Raw genomic sequence first — 8,225 nt, 5'->3', positions numbered from 1 at the left:
TTATCTTAACAATTAAACATAATACTATAAGTCAAATTATATTAATCAACAAAGTGGAAGGATCAAGAATTGTAACTTCAACCCTAAGTAGCATGCAGTAGTTGCTGGATTTTAAGCAGTTATAATTCTAATCTGCATCAAAAAACCAAAATAGAGATGAGGCCATCAGTAGACATTTAATAGTAAGGATATATATATATATATATATATATATATATATATATATATATATATATTGAATTTACTAAATTAACCTTATCTAAAAGAACAAAAACAATCGTTAGTAAATTACGGGCCGACCAGTTAATGCCTCTTACAAATCAAGTATATGAATATGTAAACGAACAACCGTAAACGAAAACATATATGACCGGAACATGTATTTACATTTGCTCACTTAACTAAACTAACTAAAACCTTTGCACTTTCTTAGTTTTGTTAATAAACAACCTTTCGATCGAATGCTAACAGAGGTTTCAAGCACTTACCTCTAATGTAAATTTTAAGCTATATGTAAAAACAGACTCCTCAATATTAACATAAAAGCTATGACTATAGAAAAGTTATAAAGTTAAGTTAGCAAATTGATATTACATTTTGCATCAGCAATGCTTGTGCCCTCCTCATAGTCATGTTTATCATAATCACTGTAACATCCCAAAATTTTGGATCCAAATTTGACAACTTAGGAAAGTTGAGGGATCAAAAATAATATCAAGACAAGTCATGAGAAAATATCAAATAAGGAAAAATAAGAGAAATAAGGAAATTTAAAATATTTCCTAAGTTAAGTTTTTCCATTATAAGAAAATGGGAAGCATTTTAATTGGGTATAAATAAGGAATATAAATCTCATCCTACATGGAAAGAGGTAAAGAAATGAAAGCTCTTTATAAGGAAGAGATTTTCCATAGTAACATTCTTTTATGAATATCATGCACCAAGGTCCTAGCGGAGGGTACGCAGCACCCGATGGCACGCGCTCGGGCTCGGGCGAGGACGAGGACGAGGACGATGGCGACAGCGACAGGTTGGGCTCAATGTGGCGCTTTGATGGCGCACTTCGCACTCTCGCATCGCCGCGAGCCGCCTGAGAGTCGCCTTAGTATTTTTGGACATCGAGAGTTAGACCCATACGTGACAAGCTATCAAATATAAGGGACTGAAAATGAAAAATAATAACCAGGGACCCATCGCGATACGCGATGAGTCCAAGAACACGGCCATCGCGTAGCGCGATGGGCCGTGATGACGCATCACACACGTGTCACACCCTGGTGACACATGGCAGCAGGGCAGGACACGTGGCAGACGTGTCAGACCACGTGGCAACACGTGGAGCGAGCTCAGAAAGGTGGGCGTCGCGGTACGCGACGCCGTTGAAAAAGGGGCCCATCGCGTACCGCGATGGGACCAGAAATCAGCTATAAATATGAGGGGCATCGACTCATTTCACACACACACTTTCCACTCTCTCTCTAGAATTTCACTCTCTCTCTACATTGGTTTACGTGCCAAGCACCGTTTTGCGTGCCACCGACCTGACAAATATTACCTCGTAATCCGTGCTAAATACCTGGTGTTTTCCTCGAAGTGTGTGCCAACCAAAAGTAACCCAACATTCCGCCTCGAAGTACGTGCACGACCAGAAAACACGTGAATATCGCCTCAATTTACGTGCCAAGGAAAGTTGATCAAGAACGCCTCGATAAACGTGCATATAGAGTAGAAGTGATGCCCGTATGAACTTTGGAAAATCTAACTCCGAATACCCGTGTAAGGTAGGGGTTCTGCCTAAGTTATTATTTTATTATTATAAATGGCTTAAACCATAGTCGGGGGTATAGCCCGAACTTTGATTACGTTTAAGAATAATGTAACTTTTCTTAAGCAAAGGTTATAGTTAAAATAATATTTCTTTAATATTAAGAAATATAATATTCAAAGAGTATAGTTAAATAATGTTTCTTCTTGAAGAAGAAACTCAGTATAGACGTTTCTTCCTGAAGAAGAAACGTTGCATATAATTGATAAAATAAAGAAGAGGACTAAAGGTCCAAATGTTTTATATAAACAAATGATTTTATCAAGGTTGAAGTTATACCAAAATTGACTAAAGGTCTAAAGCTAGATCGATGATCTAGTTATTTATACAAATGTTATTCTCGTACTATAGGTCCGAGGTAACAAAATAAGAAGAAGAGAACATAAAACAGGAATCAGTATCAGAAACTGATTATAAACAGAAAAGGTGAATACGCCCTAAACCTTTTATATTGAGTCAGAATGTTTGCATGGAATTTACGAATCCTTAAAACTTTGTGTACAATAATAAGAAACGGACACTCTGATTAAGAGTATACATGTGTCTGGATCCAAACATACATGGTGACTCGGAGTTCCCCGAGGCCATGCATATCATCAACATGCCTCTGAAGGTCTACGAGACTGTTCAGAGAAATGATATTGTGTATATAATTAATTGTGCATGGTACTTAGGGTAATTTGATCCCAATGTAGTTGGGTGCCTAATGAGTAGTCACAAAGGTATTATTGTTGGTTTCACAAAGGTATTGAAAAGATATTTTTAGAGTCAGCGTCATTCACCAGCTGTGTGCTGACGTATTTTCTAACCATTTTACAGGAAAACAAGAAAGGTTAGAACAGACAAACGAGAAGGAATAGAAGATTGGAGCTATTGTCATTAGATGCTATCTGATGGCTCAGATATTTTATTTCAAAATATTATAAAGAGTTATGTTTTATAAAGAAAGGTATTTGAAATATCAAACGGGTATTTAAACCTTTTTAATAAGTTTTCAATATAATAATATTTAATTAAAGACTTCCGCTAAAATGAAACCCGTAACTCTGATGTTTTTACAAAACAAGTATCACTATTGGTCACACGAATAAGCCCTAAGTCAGGGTGTGACAATCACTATCATTCTACAAATCGAAATACAAAATGCAATCAGTATATATTGCTTGTTATGAACAATCAGCCATGCCTAAAAGAACGAAAACCTCGATTTCGAAGACATGTTGGTCATTACCTTCATCATCAGAATCTCCTATATCATTATTTAATTCCGGAAGAACTACATCTCTTTGCTTATGAACTTAAAACGAAAATAATAACAATAAAATAAGATAAAAGTATATATCACATATTGTCACACCCTCAAAATCCACTAACGGAGTTTTACCGTCAGAGGATGTGAACTAACAGGATCGGAATCATTAGTTATAATCAAACCATAAAAACGTTTAAATGAAAATAAGTGCGGAAGCGTAAAAACCAAAAGGCAAAAGTTGCGTCACGCGGGACGACTTAAAACTCAAGTAATAATAGTTAAAAACATGTTTGCATATCAGAATGTTCAAAAACCATGCATGATCCTATACCGCGCGCCCGCCTCGGCTACCTGAGAATAACATACTAAAAGTGTCAACACGAGGTTGGTGAGTTCACAAGTTTATATAAAATAAAGCGTTTAGTGTTTGCGTTCAGCGTTTTGCGTTTTGCGTTTAGCGTTTTGCGTTACCAGATAGTGTTATGTCAATTATATATCTATAGGTAGCTAGCCTATAAAACAAGTATTACTAAGTGTTCGACACCGAAGCTGACTGTTTATCATTTGCCTTGCCACCAGGTCTATCCTGACCATGGTATGTGTTTAGCCAAGATTACACCCACTCGACCTCCAGTCGAGTTTAGCGTTGGGTGGGGTTTGCCAAACCCAGTAGTACTACTCAACAATGACTCGCTATTATCCAATACTAAACGGTTCGATGTGAATGAAGAACTTTAGTTATTGCGTTTGCCACTTAGTCTTTACAAGTGATATATAATTTATATTAACAAAATCTTAAATGCGTTTTCGGAGTATGTTATCTCCCCAAGTGAAAAGCGTTTGAAAATAGTTTAGAGGGGTAAGTGAACTCACTGTTTGCGAAGAATTCCCAAAAATAAATCACCAAGTGATGCGCGTCACAGAAAACTCTCTCTAGCGTTCTTCCTAGCACCTTAATCTTCGATTAAACTTGAAAGATCTTGTGTATATGTGTGTATGTGTGTGAGCCGATCGCATTTAAACCCTAGTTTAAATGTAATGAGGTGTGCGTTATAGATTCAGTGATCTTTAAGTTTGAATTGACGGAGTTGAGTTAACGGAGTTAACGGAGTTAACCTGAAATTGACGATTGTCACATCATTCCCATGTTAGAGAATTTTCGTCCCGAAAATTTGAGTCAAGTCGTGATGAGTGTCTGAAAAAGTAAGAAAAATTTTCAGTTTGTCATATCCTCCCCTAGTAGAAAGAAATTTCGTCCCGAAATTTAATTCATATCTCCGGTGATTTCTGACGGTTTGTCGGGTTTCGCGGTTTTCTGTGTTTGGTCAGCACTTCAAAAAGGTGAGGATACTTTTTCATCATTTGATCCTCGCGTTCCCACGTGAACTCCGGTCCACGTCTCGAGTTCCAACGAACCTTAACGATTGGAATTTTGCTGTGCTTGAGCGTTTTGGTTTCCCAATCCAAAACTTCGACTGGTTCTTCAATGAAGCGTAATTGTTCATCAACTTGCAGTTCATCCAAAGGGACTACTTGGGTTTCATCAGATAGGCATTTCTTCAAATTGGATACGTGGAATACATTGTGTACGCTGCTGAGTTCCGTTGGTAGGTCCAGTCGGTACGCCACCGGACCAATGCACTCAGTTATTCGATAAGGACCGACGTATCGTGGGTTGAGTTTGTTTCGCTTCCCAAAGCGAACCACACCTTTCCAAGGTGAGACTTTGAGTAATACTTGGTCGTTCACTTGAAATTCGAGAGGTTTTCGGCGCTTGTCGGCGTAACTCTTTTGGCGATCTCGTGCTGCTGCCATGCGATTTCGGATTTGAACAATCTTTTCCGAAGTTTCGAGTACCAGTTCTGGACCAGTGATTTGGCTGTCACCCACCTCTGCCCAGCAGAGAGGTGATCGACACTTCCGTCCGTACAGTGCTTCAAACGGCGCTGCTTTAATACTTGCGTGGTAGCTGTTATTATACGAAAACTCTACCAAAGGTAGGTGAGGTTCCCAACTTTTTCCAAAATCCAACACGCATGCACGCAACATGTCCTCTAAGGTCTGAATAGTTCGTTCACTTTGCCCATCCGTCTGGGGATAGTATGCTGTGCTCATATCAAGACGGGTGCCTAGTGCGCTTTGTAGTGACTTCCAAAAGTGCGAAGTGAAACGGGAATCTCGATCAGAAATGATTAAGACAGGCACTCCGTGTCTATACACCACTTCTTTCATGTAGACGCGAGTCAGTCTTTCCATTTTGTCCGATTCCTTAATCGCTAAGAAGTGTGCCGACTTAGTCAACCGGTCAACGATCACCCAGATGGTATCGCATCCCGTCGGTGTTTTAGGTAATCCCGTGATAAAATCCATTGAAATGTGTTCCCATTTCCACATTGGAAGTTCCGGTTGCTGTAGCAGGCCAGACGGGTTCTGGTATTCTATTTTGACTCTGGCACAAGTCAAGCATTTGCTCACGTAGGTGGCAATGTCGGCTTTCATGTTCGGCCACCAGTAAAGTGCCTTTAAGTCATGGTACATTTTATCTAAGCCAGGGTGGATAGAATATCGGGACTTGTGTGCTTCGTCCATCACTAGAGTTCTCAACTCTCCGTATCGTGGAACCCAAATCCGGTTCTCAAAATATTGGACCCCGTCCGATTTGGTTTCAAGTTGCTTGTTCATGCCCCGCATGAGTTCTGATGGAAGATTATCATCTTTCAAAGCTTCGAGTTGCGCCTCGCGAATCTGATCGAGTAAGTTGGCATGAATCGTGAGTTGCAGTGCTCGCACTCGCCTAGGTTTATCGGTTTCTTTTCTGCTGAGGGCATCGGCCACTACATTGGCCTTGCCAGGGTGGTACTTGATGGCACAATCATAATCCTTAAGCAGCTCGACCCAACGACGCTGTCGCATGTTTAGCTCCTTCTGATCGTAGATATGTTGGAGACTCTTGTGGTCGGTGTAAATGGTAAACTTGGTACCGTACAAATAATGCCTCCATATCTTAAGGGCAAACACCACAGCTCCGAGTTCCAAATCATGGGTCGTGTAGTTCTTCTCGTGAACCCGTAGTTGTCGAGAGGCATAGGCTATAACCATCTCGAGTTGCATCAGCACACAACCGAGACCTTGTATCGATGCGTCACAATGTACCTCGAAATTCTCTGTTCCCTCGGGTAGGGCTAGAATAGGGGCGCTACAGAGTTTGGTTTTCGACAGTTGAAAAGCGGATTCTTGTGCGTCACCCAAATTGTACTTAGTGCCTTTGTGAGTCAAAGCGGTGAGGGGTTGAGCAATCTTTGAAAATCCCTCGATGAAACGCCGGTAGTAGCCGGCCAGTCCTAGGAATTGCCGCACCTCAGTTGGAGTCTTAGGTGCTTCCCAGTTTTTGATGGCCTCTACCTTACCGGGATCGACATGGATACCGTTCTCGTTGATCACATGTCCTAAAAAGTGAACCTCGCGAAGCCAAAATTCGCATTTCGAGAGTTTAGCGTACAGTTGTTCCTTCTTCAATAATTCCAGAATTATCCTCAAGTGTTCTTCATGGTCAGCTTCATCCTTGGAGTAGACGAGAATATCATCAATGAAAACAATCAAAAACTTGTCGAGGTACGCCTTGCATACTCGATTCATGAGATCCATAAATACGGCTGGCGCGTTGGTTAGGCCAAAAGGTATAACCGAAAACTCGTAGTGACCATACCGTGTTCTGAAAGCCGTCTTTGGAATATCTTCCTCGCGCACTCTTAATTGATGGTAACCAGACCGCAGATCGATCTTCGAGTAAAAACTCGATCCTTGAAGCTGGTCAAACAGATCATCAATTCGGGGTAAAGGATAACGGTTCTTGACCGTCACCTTGTTCAACTCCCGGTAGTCGATGCACATGCGGAAAGTCCCGTCCTTCTTTCTGACAAATAAGACAAGGGCTCCCCATGGCGATGAGCTAGGTTGGATAAAACCTTTATCCAATAAATCTTGCAACTGTGTGGACAGTTCTTGAAGCTCCGCCGGTGCGAGCCGATACGGGGCTCGTGCTATGGGTGCTGCACCGGGTGTCAACTCGATTTGGAATTCGACTTGTCGTATAGGAGGGAGTCCAGGCAAATCCTCCGGGAAAACTTCCGGAAAATCTCGCACAATCGGTATCTCTTCAATTCGCTTCTCTTCCGCGGGTTTCTCAACAATCTGCGCCAAAATTGCCGGATGACCCTTTCGTAGATACTTCTGCGCCTTCATGAGGGTAATGACGCTGGTGGTCATGCCGCTTCTCTCACCTCGGATCGAAATGATCTCGCCGGAAGGGGTAGTAATGTGGACTATCTTGTCGTGACATATAATCTCCGCTCGGTTCTCGGATAACCAGTCCATGCCGACCACGACATCGAAACTACCAAGCGTAAAAGGTATGAGGTCGATATCAAAAATATGACCTGACAGTTTTAACTTACATCCCGCAAGTACATGAGTTGTTTCTACAGACTTTCCGTCGGCTAATTCTACTGGAAACTTAGCATCTAACGAGGTTGGAGTTAAGTCTAAGAGTTGACTAAAGGTTTTTGACACAAAACTCCTATCAGCTCCAGTGTCAAACAATACAGAAGTAAAACAATCGTTCACAGGGAACTTACCAGTCACCACGTACGGATCATTGCGGGCTTGACCCGACCCAATAACAAAAGCTCTTCCTTTACCATTGTTTCCACCACCACTGCCACTTCCATTACTTCCATTGTTCTCGTTCTGTTTCAGCTTGGGGCAATCTTTCATGAAATGACCCTCCTGACCACATTCGAAACATCCCTTAGTCGTCATAGGTGGTTTAGGAGCACCCTTTGCTGCAAGGTCTCCTCTACATTCCTTTGCCTGGTGACCCATCTTTCCGCATCTCAGGCACTTGACACGGTCACACGGGCCAGCATGATGATAGTTGCACCTGTTGCACTTCGGATATTTCCCAGCATATCCGTTTGAACCCTGCCCGCCACCGTTGTTATTGTTATTGTGACCCTGATTGTTGAAGCCCCGAGTGAGTTCGGGCTTACGGTAGTGTTGTTGCTGTGGGGGGTTCGAGGATGAGGATCTGGTGTTGTCAAACTTTCTCTTTCCATTGCTCGGGTTGTTGTTGCTGTTGTTGTCTGTACT

This window comes from Bidens hawaiensis, unplaced genomic scaffold (genome assembly GCF_021521415.1).
Source record: "Bidens hawaiensis isolate Kalapana, Puna unplaced genomic scaffold, B.hawaiensis_p1.1 tig00010729_1, whole genome shotgun sequence".
In the NCBI taxonomy this organism is placed as follows: Eukaryota; Viridiplantae; Streptophyta; class Magnoliopsida; order Asterales; family Asteraceae; genus Bidens; species Bidens hawaiensis.
Note: the sequence above shows the minus strand (reverse complement) of the source record.